A 20,436-nucleotide genomic window follows, 5' to 3' on the forward strand; every position below is an offset into this window, starting at 1 on the left:
AAAAAGGAGTACTGGATGATGTCTGGAACGGTACTTTTAATATAAGTCGAGCTGCTCTCTTTTAAATTTTAAAGTTTTCTTTTCTTTTTATATTTCCTTTAGAGCAGTTTCCCCATATAGTTGATGTATAGTCAAAAATGGGTGAAATATACGAATTATAAAACATATTCTTCATATCAGCATCTAGGTATTTAGATATTCTGTAAAATAGAATAGATACAGTTTATAGTGCATTTTTTTCACTCACCTTCTTTACAGGTTAATCCCCATTTATTTTTTTTTTAATAAATATTAAAACCTAACAATTTTTGATACATTTTGAATATAGTTATCATTTAGAGTTAGATTTATGTTTCTTACTTTATTTAATTTCTTGTTGGCGTCATTTAACATTATTGAATGTGGATTATAAAATAATTGCGAAATGTCTCGCAGAACGTGCTTAGCCACTTCTGTCAAAATTAACTCATACTGATTAGAAGGGATTTGCAAAAGGTCGATTTATGGTAGACGCAAATCGTTTGTTACAAGATATAATAGATTTTGCAGATGATAACAACAGAAACGGAGTAATGATATTTTAGATCAAACTATATCCTTTGACAGAGTAGAGTGGGAATGGGTCAATAAAATTCTTGAAAAGTTCGGCTTTAATATCAAATTTAGGAAATGGGTTCAACCGCTTTTGCTTGGTTTATGCAAAGCTATGCAGAAAAATGGCTTTCCATCGAGTCTGCAAATTTCACTGTTTGCCTTGTTTTCGGTGCTTCCGTGGGATCTACTTTCCAGATTTTATTTACTTCATAACAGCGGGTGTTAAGTGTTGTGTGGTGGCCGTAAAAAGTCACCCGACTTCCTCTCAGTGTTGTTATATTTTCTGGTCCTTCGGGATCATTGATTTCAACTCATTTAGAACTGAAGATTGAATACTGCTTAAGCCGGTGCTAGGGGCCGTGGGCAGTGTTGCATTTTCCATTACTGCTCATGAACAGACTCAATAAAACCGAGTCTGCAATTTTCACTGTTTGCCTTGTTTTCGGTGCTTCCGAGGGATCTACTTTCCAGATTTTATTTGTATCTGATTCTTTAGTATATCCCGTTCAATAAAACAATGTTGCCCGATTGCACCTCTGCTCTACATTTTACAAGCAGAGCCTATGGCTTGCATCTTAAGACAAAATGAAAATATACGTGATATCAAAATTTCTTCGCTAAATGGGATTGCACTTGAAACTAGGTCAAATTATTATGTTGATGACACACACTTTATTAGTGAAGAGGCATATTTAATCCCTGAAATTTTTCAAAATCTTCTATTTATGAAAAAGCATCTGGGGCAAAAATAAATGAAGAAAAAAACAACTGGGCTTTTTATTGAAAGATTGAAGAACAAGACTCCCAAATTCAAAGAAATAAAATGGACAAAAAACTATGTAAACAAATTAGGCATTTGGGTACAATATAGATTGAAATGAACTCTGGATGTCAAACATAAATAAAATCAAGAGTTACCTAGAAATATGGAAATCGTGAGGTCTCATACTGAATGGAAAATTCCTCACTTGAAAAGCATATTTTATATCAAAGAAATAAAGATCAGAGGAATTCCGGATAATTACATCAGAAAAATTGAGCAAATTAATCGAGATTTTCTGTGGGACGGCAAAAAAACCAACAACAATTTTTAGCTAGTAACACATTACTTTTCGATAGATAAAACGGGGGTTTGAATATGTGTAACATAAAAAAACATTTTGGCAGGTTTACAAATAAAACCAATATTTAGAATAATTCACTCTGAGTTACAAAACTGGAATTCAATTGGAAAATACTACTTGCAAGTTCTCGATCCTTTGTTTTTACGAACTTTTATGCTTTGTAAATGTTCATCCTTAGAACATGTTAAAACATTATGTAACATTAGCGGTTTCTATAAAGAAGCGTTCAGTGAATGTATGAAATTCAGACAAAACTTTCGCCGCACAACTATTCCTGATATAGAAGATATGTTCTTATTTGGAAAAAAACGATAAAAGATGTCGAGGGAAACCTATATTTTTAAATCTTTCTTAAAAGTGACATTTTTTAATGAAATACATCTGTGATCCGATCCTGAATGATTTTATTACCGCAAAACATCTACATACAAAATTGAATTACAAGCAAAACTGGATATCAGAATGGCATATTATCAAAGGTATTATTCCTTTAAAGTACATTAAAGCTCTTAAAGAGACTACTAAACTGGTGAAAATTATACGATTTTTTTGTTTCGTTTATGTTTAGTGAATATTAATCGTAAAATATTAGATCAAATAAGTTTAAAATTGAAAGAAATATCATCTGTTTGGATAAGAAAAACAATCTATTACAGGTAGAAAGCAAATGGAAAAGCTTGTGCGATATACCATGGAAAATGGTATGGGGTCAAATTTCAGGTTATTTATCTTCAAAAGTAGCAACACAGTTTCAGCGGAAATTTTTACAGTGTTATATTTACAGAGCATAAACTCAGTCGTATGAAATTATCAAACGGAATTTGTAATATATGCAAAGAACATAAAGAAACTTTCATGCACCTGGTGTGGTACTGTCATTTTGCCCAATACATTTGGACCCTTTTAAATACAAACTTGAGCGAACTGTTTAGGTATGTTAACCTCTGATTCTGCTTTTAGATTTGGTGTTTGTTTCGAATATGTGAACAGATTGATTTATACGATTATATATAAAACAAATTGGGAAATTTGGAAATATAGAAATAATTGTAAATTCATTAAGAACTATCAGTCAATAAAAAACTTTTATAAACAACTAGTAAGAAAAATTAAAGAACAAATACAATGGCACAAGGCTGATGATAGAAACTACAATTATTGAAATATATTGGGTCCAGGTCAGATACATATGTATACGTATAAATTTTCACAATGTTGCGTATAATAAAATATTTGTAACCTTGACAAAAAAAAAACAACTTCCAATTAACATACTGGTTGTCTTATTTGGATGGAGAGCCATATTGTTAGACGTGCACCGATTATTAACTTTGATAATATGAATTTGCAATTTTCTTTCGATATCAGGTACGTTATGGTCGCTTAAATGCATCGCAGAACGGCATACATGTCGATGTTTGAGTTTTCGACAACCAAATGGAAAGTCGTTTACATATATCAAAAAAGAGCATAGATCCTTGTGGAACGCCAGTTTTGATATACGATAAAGAAGATTTGATATCATCTATTTGGACATATTGAGTTTGATTCTTCAGGTACGACTCAAACCAGCACAATGAAAGTTCATTAAAATGATAGTTTTATTTTGTATAGGGGATTCATATGATCCACTAGGTCAAACACCTTACGGAGGTCTAGGAATACACGAATGGCTAGTTTTCCTGAAACAATGTCTTTAGCCCATTTATCAATTAATACAGTAAGGGCCGTTTGGCAAAGTGCATTTATCTGAAACCAGACTTGGTGGTGTGTAGTATGTCAGGTGTTTTGAAGAAATTTTGCAGCTGAGTAGCAATATATCTTTTAACTGCCTTGGAAATGGTTGATAGTATGGATAATATGGATATGGTTACTATGAACTTTGTCTCTGAAAGAGCGAGGCGTAATATGTGAACACCCGTAGCGGTGGGCGGTCTGCGTCCAAAGCATGTCCGCTTTCTAAATCAAACAGTTTTCATCCGATCTTCACCAAACTCGCTGACAATATTTGTGAGCATAATATTTTGGCCAAGTTTGATAACCAGCCAAATTGCTCCAGGGTCTCTTGGATTATGGCCCTTGAATTACTTGAAAAACTGCGAATTTAGCCTTATCAGCTTTCCAAGTAGAACAGTTTTCATCTGATCTTCACCAGGCTTACTGACAATGTTTGTGCGCATGATATCTCGGCCAGGTTCGATAACTAACTAAATCGCTCTAGGTAGTCTTTGATTATGGCCTTTGCATTAGCCAAGTTCGATGACGGGCGTATTTTGTAACAGACTAGCACCCTTGTTATTGCTATAAAGAGCTTAAACAAGTGGGAGAAGTTTTAGGCTACTTATATTCAATTTCAAAATAACAAAAACTGTCAGAAGATCCTTTGGAAGCATAGAATGCAACCAAGCAACATAATAGCAGACTCGGTCTGTTCATGAGAGGTAGTGTAAAGTACGACACCCCTCATGTCCCCTAGCACCAGCTTAAGCTGAACTCAACTACCATGAAATTTGAGTGGTCACCATGGTCCCAGAGGGGACCAGAAAATATTTACAACAACACTGAAGCCACTAAAACAACTAGTATGTTGGCTTCAATGTAGACAGCGAAATTGTCTATTGTAAATATTTACAACAGACAAATGTCAAGTTGCTGAGGCTGAGGCACTTGCAGAGGGCACATCCTTCTGATGAATCTACTAACAAACCCAATATCCTGGTCTTGGTCTGCCCCTCATATGCACTCAAAACTGAGGATTTCCAGCAAGTATGAACTTACATAATACCTATGTATATTATCAATTGTTTACCCATATTTCGACTTTTATACCACTGTGCAGGCCTGGATCCAAAAATATTTAACTAAGGGGCACTAGTTTAGAACGAAGTTGTTGTTGCCGAGGCGCGCAGAAACCGAGTAGCTATCGGAAGGAGGTGGACGGCCTCTGGCCATGTTAGTGGGGGTGGGGGTGGGGGGTCACGGGTATCGTTCCACCACCTGGAATATTTTGAAATGCAGTATGAATGGAAGCCTCTTGGACATTTTCTTGTGGGGAACAGGAGGATCCAGGTTCTCCCCCTGGAAATTTTTGAAACAAGTCAATGTTGCGCAGCAAGTCAAGTTTGAGGAGTAATCCAGTAAGAGCAGCGAGTCCAGGTTGCGCAGCAATACCAAGTAAAGGAGCAATTCCAGTAAGCGCAGCGAGTCCAGATAAAAAAATCCCTCCAGTATTGTATCTAATGAAACTTAAGAGTGTTTCGAAAATATCCAGTAGACGCAGCAAAGCCAGGTTGCGCCGTACTTTAGGAAAAACAGCAAATGGGTGGGCCGGTGGTCTAGTGGTAACACGCTTTACTGTCAATCCAGAAGTCCGGGGTTCGAATCCCGGTCCAGGCACTGGAAATTTCTGAGATGCTCTTGAGTGTCTCTCATCTAACTAGAGGCCTGTAATGGTTCTTCCCAGGAAAGACGGCTTCGCGTGTATTGGTGCTATACACCGGGCACGTTAAAGAACCAGACTGTCTATTTGCAAAGAGCTAGGCTAAGTTAGCCGGACACGTCTGTATCTAAAATGTTCTCTCTGTCTGTTCTGGGGGCTTTGTCTGATACTGGCCCTCTGGTCAGATCGCTCTGTGTCTGTACTAGTAGCAGATGAATGCCTCGCCCTGTGTGGCTGCGTTTGCTATATGTAAAGCGCCTTTGAACGTGTTTATAATGAAAAGGGCGCCGATAAATCTGGTATAATATTACAGTAAACCTCGCTTATAAGGAACAGCTTGGGACCTCTAAAAATTGTTCCTTATAACCGAGGTTCCTTATATCCATATAGCTAACTAGTTCCTTGTAACCGAGGTTTGTATAACGAACACAATTTGTATAGCGAACTCTATTTGACTGACGTTTGAAAAGGGCTATGTGTTCACACTCCGGGCGACCATGAATCTTTATGTGAGAAAGTTGCGAGTCTAGTAGTGGTCCTTTCCTGGAGAGATGGTAAGGTAAACTGCCTGTATGTGCTCGTATATGACTGAAATAGTTTTGTAACACGGTGTTAAACCTAAACTAAGCCAAACTGTACGTCGGAAAGAATGACCGTAATTTGTGTTTACTTTTTGTCAGTTTTTTCTATCTTCTTTTTTAGAGAGCGCTACATTATGACTTTAAGATATGCAGTTACTCCCCTTACCTTGCTCGCCTGCTTGTTATGTGAAAAGGCATCATTACTAATATGAAATAAATGTTCAAATTTTTATTACAAAAATGTTAAATTAGACTACCCATTAAAGTTTAAAAGTAGGATGTTTATGACATACAGTACATTTGCGCCGAAGTGTAAATTATACCTATAGTTTTGCTATTGTCCATTTTAGCACTTGCTTTAATTTTTACAAATGGAAATTTGGTAAACTGGACAATTTGCCATTGCTAATCACGTGTAATTAGCACATTCACGGGGGAGGAAGTGTTACACGAAGGACGGAGTTCTTCTGATAACCTGATATGTTTTCTTCTGATAACTGGTACGGAGTTCCTGGCCCCGTGTTCACAAACCTACTTGAGATTGATTTTCAGTCTCAATCTGAGTTTGATCATGAAATTTTGAGAACGATTTTAAGTTGGTGTTCACGAAAGAAAATCAATCTCAGAAATTGATTTTCATCTGAGTTTGAGTTTGAATTTTCGAGACAGCTTATTAGCTATCTCAGAAATGATGATCAATCTCAGTTTCCATGTCAACAAATGGAACCTGTGTAAAGATGGCGGACATTGAAAGAAGGATGAGAAGAATCAGGAATATGAACAGAGTTTATTAGAGTTGACAGACGAGTTTTTAAAGATAGAAGCAATCCGTTAGAGGTTTTAAGCAGAGATGAGGTTCGCGAGCGGTATAGGTTCTTTCCCGAGACCATTGTGTATATCTGTGGACTCTTGGATCTGGCAAGACCAACGCAAAGGTCACAGCTTTTGACAGCACTCTTAACAACTTTGGTTTCTCTGCACTACTTCGCCACGAACTGCCACCATATAGTGACTGCAGACTTACATGGAGTTTCTAGATCCAGTGTTAGCAGAGCAGTGTCACAGTTTACAGACCAGCTGTGTGGAAGTAAGAAAGAATTTATTTCTTTCCCTGAAGACAAACAAGCATGTCAAAGACAGTTTTTTAATACTGCAGGTAAGTCACAAAGTCAATGTATCGAACGGTCTATTTCATTGGTTACTAATGTAAACAAGCGCATAGTTTCAGACAAGGGACGTCACTGTAACTCTACGGTACCGATTAAAGCAGCTTCAGAATATATTGTAACCATTAAGTGTTATTTACATTATGGCCGTTTTAAATGTCACAAATTCACTATAACAATTATATTTGTATCTTTTTACCCTTGAGTATTCATAATATTATACATCATTTTGAGATACAAAATATATGTGGAACATAATAAAAAGAACAACAACAAAAGATACATTTAATGATACGTCACAAAAGCTTTAATCAAACTTGATACTAAATCTATTTTTAGTCAGCAATACCTATTGTCTATTCCCCTATATATGTGACTCATTTTTTTGCTGGCATATTTCTGGGAAGCTTGCAGGACGTAGGAACAGGGGGTGGAAAAAGGGGGGAGTGGGGGGGGGGGGCGACAATGGGTCGGCTGATTTTTCAAATGTGTGCTCATCCCATCTGAAAAAAACGCGTTCTACGTGCATGGCTTGTGCATTTTTCTGAAAACATTTCAGCATTTTTCCAGATAGAGCTAGTTTGTTTCCTAAAAATATATTTGAGAAAAAAATAGCGCAAGTGCTAGATACTTGCAGACTCGGTTCCATGGGTGGTCGTGCGCCCCGCATGTTTCTGAAAAGTGACCTATACTCACAAAAGATGCACCCAAATACCCAAATAAAAAGGGGATTTGATCAAAATTTAAACCCAGAAACGTACCATATGTTACCATTTCATACCTTTATTTCAACATACCCGCTGTCCCATCGAGAGGGAACGACCCCTGCATTAGTTCAAAATTTTAGACATAAAAATGCATCAGTAGCTACCGTTTCATAGGTTACAGTTTTACAGAGGGGGAGCCCCTTCCAGACCCCACTAAAATGAGGGGAGTACTCCCAATAAATGACACAGAGACCACCATTTAATCCATACCTGTATTTCAAAACATTTTCCAAGTGGGGCACATCCCTACCCCGCTATCCTCCCTTATGTATCCGCTAGTATACGCCTCTACAGTGACATTTCATTTTTTTTAAGACTGGCTTCTCCAAGTTATTTTTTTCTGGATCAGGACAAATCGCGAGATATACTCTTCTAGAGTGAGGCGACTACTAAGGTTGATCAGTGATGATAAAAGTAAAATGTATTTACCGTGAGACAATTAACATAAGCTTTGTAGCTTTTGAGCGACCATACATTATGAACAGTTAAAGCCAATTATACCTTACCCCCAGCAATTTGCTGGACACATGGCTTGGTCGACAGAGACAATTGTGGTAAAGTTCCATGCTCAAGGACACATCGAAATGGGAGCAGCTATTGGTTCGAACCAGGGGGCCCTCACCTCCACAGGAAAGTGTCTAAGCCTTCTCGACCAATCGATGATGATGACTTGCTAGTTTTCACAATAATTTTCTGAACTTACCAGAATTATTCTGAAAACATCGCATCAAATTATTGATTTCAATATATGTTATTTATTTCCAGGAAACTAGGCTATTGAGATTAATAGTTCAGAAAAGTTCGAAATATCAAGATAAATGCTGAAACTCTCGCGAAAGGTACCTTGCTAATAAGTGGTAACTGTGGGCACTTAGGACCTACGGGAAAATATGTAAACTATCGCAATACTTCCATGAAACGTTCGACTATTGAGATAATCTTTTTTTAAGAAAACTTTATCAAGGTATTTCTAAGCAACGACCTAGTTATCTCGTGGCAGAAATATACTTCTATACATCTTTCATTGCTATCTATTTTTATTATCCTTGTAGGATTTCCAAATGTAGTCGGGGTAGTGGACGGTACGCAGATCCGGATTCAAGGGCCGACGGAACATGAAGAAGATTACGTAAACAGGAAAGGCTTCCACTCGATAAATGTTCAAGTGAATATCATGCTTTGTACAGATCTAACATTTGATATTTTATTTACCTTTTTTTACTATATGTACTATAGCCAAACTCATTTTGCTTATCGAAATATCTTTTGATATTTTCTATAATCTCGATGCAATCCGATTAAGCATTAGCAGCGTCCGGAAATTATGATTATGCTTAATTAACTTGATTTGACTGCGTAAGTTACAACATGAATTGATATTAACCAGATAATGTCTGTAGGTTAACGACATTGTTTTCTTTCAAATATTACTTGAATAAAGCTACTAGTGATCGCCGCGTTCATATGTACTATTATGTCGGAATATAAAACTTCGGCTCGAAATTTTTACACGAGATTATTAGTTGCTTTGATTTGCAGATGGTATGTGACGCAAGATTCATGATTTTGGATGTTGTTGCAAAATGGCCCGAAAGTATGCATGATTCAAGGATATTCCGAGACAGCGAAGTGGGCGGGCGATTAGAAAGAGGTATGACATACTAAGATGGATGAGATAAATTTATTTCAAGTTGGCAAGACATAAAACAATACAAAAAAGCTCTGACTGGGCTTTTTAACTGACTACTGTGAACAAATATAAACAAATATCAACAAATGTGTAAGAGCTGTAAATAATATAATTTCATTTAACATAGTTTAAAACAAATTACTACATGATAGTCTGTATAATTCATAATTACTAAATTATTTAAAACCAGAAGTTTCAATGATTAAAATATGATTATTTAAGATCACAAATAATCTTTATCTACACCAATTATACAAACACAATACTAAGAGACAATACGATTAAAACGGATGGCTATATAAAAACAAGAGCTGTCCTAAAGACATCGCGCTCCACTATCCGGTGATTTGACAATAAAATGAAAATATATCTCAATAAGAAACCTATACTCCAAAAGGAAGATACACCAAGGGACATAATTCTGTCAAGAACATAAACTAGAGTTATTGGTTTTGTTACCACATATGCGGATGATGATGGTAAAACTATATTTTGAGTTTCAAGTCATAACATTATACAGTATCAAAATTGTGTCCAGAAAACGAATATTTTCAAAATATTTAAGTATGAAAGGGGCATAATTTGGTCAAAAATACAAGTTAGAGTTATGGGGATTGTTACCACTCATGCAGATGATTATGATAAAGATACATGTCAAGTTTAAAGTCTTTATCTTATATTGAACTAAAGTAACATCAAGAAAGCGAACATTTCTCAAAATGTTTTAAGTAGGAATGGGGCATAATTCTGTCAAAAATACAATTAGAGTTATGAGGATCGTAACGGACATTATAAAGAAATATCTTTTTAATTTCAAGTCATTATCTTTTAAAGAACCAAAGATATGTCTATAAACAAAGCTTTCAATAAAATTAACATGAAAATAATTCCAAGTATAACAACTTTGTGACCTTGACCTTGGTTATAATGTTTGTATGCTGGACAACGTTTATGTGAAGTTAAAGTAAGATATAAGCAATAGTAACAAAGATATGACAGAAAAACAAAGGTTGCCAAAAAATTTTAACCTTAAAAATAATCCAAGTATAACATCTTGGTGACCTTTACCTTTGTATGTTGGACAATGTTTATGTGAAATTACCCTAGGATATAAGCAATAACAACAAAGATATGACAGAAAGCAATACCAACAAAGATATGACAGAAAAACAAAGGTTGCCAAAAAACTTTAACCTTAAAAATAACCCCAGTATAACATCTTGGTGACCTTGATCTTTGGTATAATGGGCCCAGCCCCTGCTTATACTTTGTTTGTATGCTGAACAATGTTTATGTGAACTAACAGTAAGATATAAGCAATAATAACATAGATATTACAGAAAAACAAAGGTTGCCGAAAAACTTTAACATTGAAAATATAACTTGGTGACTTTGACCATTGGTATAATGGGCCCAGCCCCGGAACATACTTTGTTTGTATGCTGGACAATGTTATGTGAAATTATGAAATTACACTAAGATATAAGCAATACCAACAAAGATATGACAGAACAAGAGGGCTATGAAGGCCCTGTATCACTCACCTGACCTATTGACCTAAAGATAATCAAGATTAACATTCTGACCAAGTTTCATTAAGATATGGTCATAAATGTGGTGACCAGCTTTTCCTTTGATTTAGTTTTAGACCCCAGGTGATCCAATATCAAACTCGTCCAAGATTTTATTGAGGGTAACATTCTGACAAAGTTTCATTAAGATTGGACCAAAATTGTAATCTCTAGAGTGTTAACAGTCAAATTTTTGACGACGGACGGACGGACGGAAGACGACGGAAGACGGACACCGGGCGATCACAAAAGCTCACCTTTGAGCACTTCGTGCTCAGGTGAGCTAAAAACAAAGGTTGCCGAAAAACTTTAACCTTAAAAATAACCCAAGTATAACACCTTGGTGACCTTGACCTTTGGTGTAATGGGCCCAACCCCTGCATTTTCTTTGTTTGTAGGCTGGACAATGTTTATGTGAAGTTACAGTAAGATACAAGCATTAGTAACAAAAATATGACAGAAAAACAAATGTTGCCGAAAAACTTTAACCAAGAAAGCTCACGCCGACGCAAAAACAATACTGCCACTGGATAATACTATTATCTATTGACAGTCAATTACTTAGAATCAGCAAAACCATGATATGAAATATCAACAGTATTTTAATGTTATAAATATATTGTAGGTGAGATCGACGGTTTGTTGCTGGGGGACTCTGGATATCCCTGTAGAAAGTATTTGATGACCCCATACCATGCTCCACAAACACAAGCACAGGTACTCGGATTTTATTATTTTTATTCAACTCGTTTGATAAATTTAATATGAAATGACACTCATATAATACCCCACCCTCTTTCATGCAGATGAAAAAATTCGAGTTGCTCGTTTTTCTGTGTTTTTCAGTACAACATAAAATAAGTACTATTCCCAAATATGATATGTATAAACATAACTATAGATAGATTTAAATTCAACATTGTTTTACCTTGTCAATATCTAAATCTATGTAGTTTTTGTACTAATTACAATTTATGTTATACGTAAAGCTTATTGTTTACGGTCAACGGATCTGTTGCTGTGTGGGTACGAAAGTCATCGATGACAGTCAATTGTCATTTGCAATTTAGCATCGAAAATGCAGATTTCTTTATTGTATTACACAACTACGGAGAAATATCTGAAGCCGATATGTCATAATATTATGGGTACTTTGGTATAATATTAAAACATATATTTTGCTCAAATTCCATTGAAAAAATGCAGGCACCATTGCAGACACAAGGTTTCCTTTTGATTTGAGTGTGTAACCTAATTTTTGACCCCAGATAACCCATATTCGAACTTGACTTAAATTTTATCCAGACAAATGTTCAGTCTGATCTAATTTCATGAAAAAATGTCTAAAATGCAGTCCCTACTTCATACATAAAGTTTTCTTTAATCTAACCTAGTGACTTAGTTTTGACCCCATTTTCAAACTTTATCTAGATTTCAACAAGACAATCATTCTGACCAAATTTCATGAAGATTTATTGAAAAATACAATCTCTATCGCATACACAAGAGCTAAATGTGGATGGAAATGAAAGTATGGAAAAAAACAAAATGTCTTAAAAATGCTAATGAGGATTGTATTCATACAAAACAGTTTGCTGATTTACTTCCGTCTTGACTGAGTTACTTTAGTATATTCTTATCTGGTAGAACAAACACTGATATTTACTTGTCAATTAATGTACAATCAAAATGAATTGTTATACAATCGGCTATTATGAAATGGACACGTTTGCTTTTATACAGTAAATAATCTCTTATATATATAATATAGAAACTGAAAAGGTATTAAGCCAGTACCCATAACAAGAAGGCCATGAAGGCCCTGTATCGCTCACTTGACCTATTGGCCTAAAGATCATCAAGATTTACATTGTGACCAAGTTTCATTAAGATTGGGCCAAAATTGTTACCTCTAGAGTGTTAACAAGCTTTTCCTATCATTTGACCTAGTGACCTAGTTTTTGACCCCACCTGACCCAGATTTAAACGTGACCTATAATTCATCAAGATCAAAATTCTGACCAAGTTTCATTAAGATATGGTCATAAATCTGGCCTCTACAGTGTTAACTATCTTTTCCTTTGATTTGACCTGGTGACCTTGTTTTTGATCCTGCATGACCCAGATTCAAACTTGGACCTTGAGATCATCAAGATTAACATTCTGATTAAGATTCATGAAGATACAATCGTAAATGCGGCCTCTACAGTCACTGAGTGTTAACAAGCTTTTCTTTTGATCTTGTGACCTAGTTTTTGAACCTAGATGACCAAACATCAAATTCGTCCAAGATTTTATTAAGATATGGCCAAAATTGTGACCTAAAGAGTGTTAACAAGCTTTTCATTTGATTTGACCTGGTGACTTAAGTTTTGACCCCAGATGACCCAATATCAAACTTGTCCAAGACTTTATTGAGGGTAACATTCTGATCAAGTTTCATTAAGATTGGGCCAAAATTGTGACCGATACAGTGTTAACAGTCAAATTGTTGACGACGGACGACTGACAGACGAACGACGGACAAAGGGTGATCACAAAAGCTCAGGTGAGCTAAAAATGACACACAAATTTTTTCTTACTATATTATAGGTAAACATGTTATAAACAGGTAAATACATGGAGAATTGTTGCCTTTAAGTGATGATGGCCTTGAAAGAAGATCGGGCTCGTATCACCTTGCTAGGGCCATTATTATTCAAAAGCAAAGCTCTCCATATTAACCTATACATAATGAACAGATACAAAGACACAAATGCATGAAGTACTTCATATTGACAGGTCAAGTATACTGCCCTTAAAAGCCGTATAATTAAAACTTCACAAATTCATACATTAAACCATATTTGTTCAGGAAAGATTCAATGAAAGTCTTTGTAAGACAAGAGTGGTTGTGGAGCAGTCATTTGGTGTCATGAAAAGACGATTTCCATGTCTTTCGTATGGTTTACGTGTGTCACCTCCAAGGGCATGTAAAATTACTGTATCATGTGTCATTTTGCATAACATCGGTATACAGAGGAATGACATCTATGCTAGAGGGGTGGAGGTAGCCAATCAACAGCCCGAAGTTTTATACGATGGACCAGGAACCGGAAATCATTGCCGGGATTTTTTAGCTAATGCTTTTTTTGCTTAAGAGCAACTGTTATTTATACCAGAAAATGAAAATAACACTGTATAGCAATAATATCGTTGTTGTTGTTGTTGTTACAGGATTACTAGAAACTGATTACACTTCATTTCATATGCATGACTTAACAAATAATCAAGGCCTTCGCATGGTTTATTGTCCAATTGAACATAGTTCAGAGTTCAGATGCGTAGGAACTGAACTATGGGGACATTAGCTAGAGCTGTTAAATACCGAAGCATCTGAGCGATGAACCATATGTTAAATTAGATGATAAATCACAAGAAGTCATTGATTTTTTCATTCTGACATGCTCATTGAAATATTCTAATAAATATTATGCTGGTCTTCATTTACCTAAGGAGTAATGAATCAGATGGCATGCAGCAATTTGAGGTCATAATGCTCGCTTACCGGTCCGCACGTCAACCAAGCTTGGTTTCTTTCTTTGTTTAACTGGGAATCAAATACAGCCATGTAAGAATAAACAAAAAATCAAGGCCTTCGAGTTATTTATCGTCTAGTTTACCACAGTATAAAGTTCAGATGTAAAGGAATTTAACCACGAGGGCGTTAGCCAGAGTGGCTAAAAATGCTTCTGAACGATGAACCATGGTAAATTAGACAGTAAGTCGCAAGAAGGCCTCAATTGTTTTCATTCTGACATGCTCAATGACATGTTTTAATAAATATTATGCTGGACTTTATTTACCCGAGGAGTAATGTATTGGACGCCATGCGGGATTTTGACGTCATAATCGACGTCATAATGCTCTCTGACCTGTCCACTTGTCAACCTTTGTTTATCCCAGCATATACCAAGCTTGATTTCCTTCAAATCCAGCCATGTTAGAATGAAAATTACAAAAACAAAATATGGAACTACTTAAAAAGTTTTCATTAAAACAATAGAAAATGCACTAATTTACAAAAGAAAATTGATGGCAATTCAGTGTCATAATGTAAACTAGAAGGTGTTTTTGTCACAAAAACATATGTCTCCCACATGTATACCTGTCCCACTGTCAGCTATTTTGTGCAATTAAGCGTAATGTCTCGGTGATATGCACAACTAGGCTCGGTACTGATTACTCAAGTTTTGTTGAAATTCGGCCAGCAGTTTGACTTGTGAAAACCGGAAAGATTTTTCTACTTTTATTTCTGACGGCCATTTTGTGCAGCAAAGTAGACCGTGCCAGCGATATCATATGCACAAGTAGCCTTGTTACTGATCGCTCCTTTGATGTTGACGAAGGAAAACCTGACGGACTAGCGAAGGGGAACATGCTGGTGATATGCCCAACTACGACTGATACTGATCACTCCTAAGATATTTCATTGAAATCCAGCAAGCAGTTTGTGCTGTGAAAACCAGACAAGATTTTTCTTTTTTCAGTTCAGGTGGCCATTTTTTGCAGTGAAGCTGAACATGCTGGCAACATGCAAAACTACGCTTGGGACTGATCACTCTTAAGAAGCTTCTTCAAAATCAGCGGTTTAGCCAGACAAGATTTGTCTTTTTTAGCTCTGGTGGCCATTTTCTGATCACTCCTTTAAATATAATCTGAAAAGTAGATCCCTTGGTAGCATCAACAACAATGCAGACCCGGTTCGATCGAGTCTGTTCATGAGCAGTAATGGAAAACACAGCACTGCCCACGCCCCTAGCACCGGCTTAAGCAGTATTCAATCTTCAAATGTAAATTTAAATGAGTTGAAATCAATGGTCTCGAAAGACCGAAAAATATAACAACACTAAGGTGAAGTTTCCTCGAAATCCAGCCAGCAGTTTGACTTGTTAAAGCCGAACAAGCTTAATGCAAAGACAGACAGACGAACGGACAGACGAACGGCAAAGGCAAAAACAAAAACAATATGTCTCCCTCCTGTATGAAGACATAATTAATGTTCATTCCACAGCAGAAGATTCTGCTCTAAGGCTTTGTTTAAGTTTTCTTGTAAAACTTTTCCCTTAAGTTCAAACAAAATCTTTTCTTGTTCCATTGTAGCTTGCAGCATATCCCTTTTAATCTTAAATATGGCTGACTCCTGCTCTCTTCTCTGCTCAAGAAGAAGGATCTCAGCCTGGGCCCTTTTCTTCTCGAGCTCATACAGTTCGTCAACGACTTTCCTTCTCTTGCCTTTTCCTGTAATTAGTAAATTTAAGGAGATATTGAATCATAGGAACAACAGGTGTAATGTAAAAGCAGGATCAAACAAAGCTACATTACACAGTTAGAACATACTTTAAACAAGGCAGTCTGAAAGACAGCTATATCCCCCGATGCTGTTATGTGCAGTAAAAGGGTTGACAGTAGTGTGTGGAATTATTTTATAGAGACCTTGAGCCGGTATGACTGACTAATGGGTTTTGCATGCATGCACGCGCTCATGCAAACATACAGACAGGAGTAAATCGATATGTCTCCCACACCACTGTGTGGTAGGAGACATAATAACAACTTGGTGACCTTGATCTTCGGCATAATGGACCCAGCCTTTGCACATACTTTGTATGCTGGACAATGTTTACGAAGCTTTTAGGCAAATGAAATGTTTGGAGATGTCATACATTGTATATAGAAATTGTTGACATCAGTCGAACAGATGGACACAGCGTAATCACAATTTCTTGCACACCTGACTGGCCCGTCCAGTGACCTTACCCATGTCAGCAAAACCCATCTGGCACCCACAATGCCAAATGACTCTCGTGCTGTTAATGACAACTAGCAATTTACGCACTGAATATGTAACATACGAAAACAAGAGCGCCGCCAAGCGGGGCAATATACGCCCGAAGGGTTACATCAGAGGATGGGACAAAATTTAAAGAATTTGACTGTAGAACCCCAAAGGACAGGAACAACAAAAAGAAGAAATCCCCAGAAAAATTCTTACTCCACAAAAACATTCTTACCAGGTAAAGTCACGTCAAAATGCATCTCTGTGGTCTTGGTTTTTCCCTACGGCAATAATAACAAGAGCTGTCTGATGACAGCGCGCTCGACTATTCGAAGAATTGATTGAAGAATGAGGTCAAAATATTTCCACAGATATTCAGACAAAAGAAATAAATAGATTTGACAAACACTGTTCCTGTATTTCTTTGATTTCGATAAGTCTTGCACTAAATGGCAACGTATGAACCAATTTCAAAGTCCGAAAAGGGCCATAATTCTGTCAAAATAGTTATGTACTCTTGCCTACAGATGGAAATCATAATGATAAACAAGTGTTCAAAGTTTAAAAGCCATATGTCAAATAGTTTTGACAAAACGTGGACTTGTATGAAAACAGAACGAATTTCAAAGTCCAAAAAGGGCCATAATTCAGCCAAAATAGATGACAGAGTTATGTACTCTTTCCTACAGATAGAGACTATTATACTAAACAAGTGATAAAAGTTTCAAAGCCATATGTCAAACACTTTACAAAAAATATGAACTGGTACGGAAAACTTAACCAAGATTTCTAAGTCAAAAGGAGCCATAATTCAGCCAAAATCCTTGATGGAGTTATGTACTCTTGCCTATAACTGGATAAGGTGATGGTAAACAGGTGTTGAAAGTTTCAAAGCTTTATCTCAAAAGACTTTGTCAAAATATGAACTTGTACGAAATATTAACCCAGATTTCTAAACCAAAAAGGGCCATAATTCATCCAAAATCCTTGATGGAGTTATGTGCTCTTGTCTATAACTGACCATGGTGATGGTAAACAAGTGTTGAAAGTTTCAAAACTTTATCTTAAAAGACTTTGACAAAATATGAACTGGTACGAAAAACTTAACCATGATTTCTAAGTCAAAAGGGGCAATAATTCAGCCAAAATCCTTGATGGAGTTATGTGCACTTGCCTATAACTGGCCATGGTGATGGTAAACAAGAGTTGAAAGTTTCAAAGCTTTATCTCAAAAGACTTTGTCAACATGTGGACTGGTACGAAAAACTTAACCAAGGTGTGACGCCGACGCCGACGCCGTGGTGAGTAGCATAGCTCTACTTATTCTTCGAATAGTTGAGCTAAAAAGGTTTCAAAATAAGCTATTTATAGTAAATAAAAGGGAATTAATTAAAAAAAGTTATTGTAAGAGAACAAAAAAGGGATCTGCCAGATAAAAACAATAGTACTGCAAAGCATAGCAATATACACAAAGCAAAGTCATATATGACATTTGACCCCTAATTGTGACCTTGACCTTATAGCGAGTCATTCAAAACATGTGATCTGCAAGTCGCCTCAGTGTGGTGAACATCTGTGCCAAGTTTCTTTGAAATCCTTCAAGCAGTTCAAGAGTTACAGAGCGGACACAGCAAAGTCATTTATGACTGTCACTCCTAAGTGTGACCTTGACATTGAAGCTAGTCGTCCGAGAAACAAGCGCTCTGCACGTCGTCTCAGTGTGGTGAACATTTGTGCCAAGTTTCTTTGAAATCCTTCAAGCGGACATGAAATTGCTAACAGACAGACACCGGGGGTATAACATAATACGTCCCTTCGGGTGTATAAAAGTTAGGAATATTGATAGCTTCTCTCCGTTCCTTATGTTATATTTCTCGATTCAAAATACCTTTTTTACGGACTGAACATACCATAAGAACATAAAACTGAAAGAGAACTTTGTTACTGTGCATCACTGAAACGTCTTGACGCCACTTTTGCTAACAGACTAAATTTCCCACGCTTTGTGTACATACTCTACTACAAGAAAGAGTGCATTTCGATTTGTTTTATTTTTCTAATTTTGTAAAATGTGGTATGTAAAAATATCTATCAGAATTAAAACCTTATATGTACAACAAATGCATGAAAAAATATCAATCATGTGCTTACAAATCTGATAGGAATATCCATCCGGAGAGCACCTGTCACTAGACGGTAACTCGACTAGCATTAATACCGCCCATTGTGCAGGTGCCCCTGGATGGATATTTCTATCCAAAATTGCATCAAAACCAGTCCATTTTTTTTAAGAAGGTGCTGTTTGAACATTTTTATATTGAAAAGGTGCTCTGTCCCATATAATGATTACAGCACATTTCTTTCAAACAAACTGATGCTATAAGCATATTTCATCCACATTACAGCACCTTAACCCAATAAGTGGTCAAATGCTGCATTATGTCAAGATATGGATACACTTCTTGTACACTACTAGTACATGCATATAAATTTTAACTTACCGTTAATAACTGCGTAACTTTCACTATTTGCCATACTTGATTGCAATCTACATGCTGAACCTACAAAATCAATATTACATAAGATTAAGATTATATTTCGACTGTTTCCTGTGAACTTGAATGCAGTTGTTTTAACATTATGTTAACTGATGCTACATTCAACAAGAGGGTCATTGGCCCTGAAGCGTCCACCTGTATACAAGAATTCAACTGTGTTTGTATAACGTGGTAATGCTACAAGTACAAATTTACATTTCTTCTATGTAAGCTTATATTATATAGATGAGAATTTTTACATGACTTTACAATTTCCCAAATTATACATATAGGGAAAAGTGACCACACCCTCTAGCAGGAATATGGCTAGTTCAACAAAGGAACCGAGATCTTATGGTGATACAATTTGTGTGAAAGTTTGGTTAAAATAAAATCTTGAAACTAATATCATGTAGACGAGACCAAAACAACAGCTGTCAGTATTGGTGAAAAATGCCCCCCAAACCAGGCCCAAGAATGCCACTGTTGTATGCGCAAAAGAAATAACATTTTTAAACAGACAATGTTAACCTTTGACCTCTAAATGTGACCTTGACCTTGGAGCTTGGGGTCTGGGTCTTGCTCATGACAAGCCATCTGATCATAAGGAACATTTATGCCAAGTAATTACAAAATCCCTTAATGAATGGCAGAGTTATGGACCCAACACGAAACATATCCAGTTAATCTTTAACTTCTAAATGTGACACTGACCTTTAAGCTAGGGTCTTACACATGACACATTGTCTCATTATGGTAAACATTTATGCCAAGTTGTTTCAAAATCCCTTCATGGATGGCAGAATTATGGACCAGACACAAAACAGACCATGTTAAACTTTGACCTCTAAGTGGATCCTTGACCTTGGAGCTAAGGGTCTGGGTCTTGCGCATGACACATCGTCTCATCAGGGGGAATATTTATGCAAAGTTATTCTTTTTAAAATCCCTTTATGAATGGAAGAGTTACAGCACGGACACGAATTTACCTGAAGCACACACTCAAGGACAGACAGAGGCCTATTGCTCTTGAAAACATGATAGAATAAGGCTGGTTCAGGAAACGAAACACAATCTTATGTTGATACAAATCATGTGCAAGTATGGTTCAAATCTAATCATAAATGAAAATGCTACTGTGCAGACAAG

General features: G+C 36.3%; 1 long non-coding RNA gene across 1 annotated transcript; it reads left to right on the forward strand.

Annotated features, from left to right (window-relative positions):
- Positions 1-7,797: 7,797 nt before the first annotated feature.
- On the forward strand, positions 7,798-12,154 carry LOC128547970 (uncharacterized). The gene is made up of 3 exons (XR_008366825.1): positions 7,798-8,836; positions 9,211-9,322; positions 11,558-12,154. It is a non-coding gene; the product is annotated as an uncharacterized LOC128547970 (long non-coding RNA).
- The last annotated feature ends 8,282 nt before the right edge of the window (positions 12,155-20,436 follow it).

Source organism: Mercenaria mercenaria, chromosome 1, assembly GCF_021730395.1.
Source record: "Mercenaria mercenaria strain notata chromosome 1, MADL_Memer_1, whole genome shotgun sequence".
Lineage (NCBI taxonomy): Eukaryota > Metazoa > Mollusca > Bivalvia > Venerida > Veneridae > Mercenaria > Mercenaria mercenaria.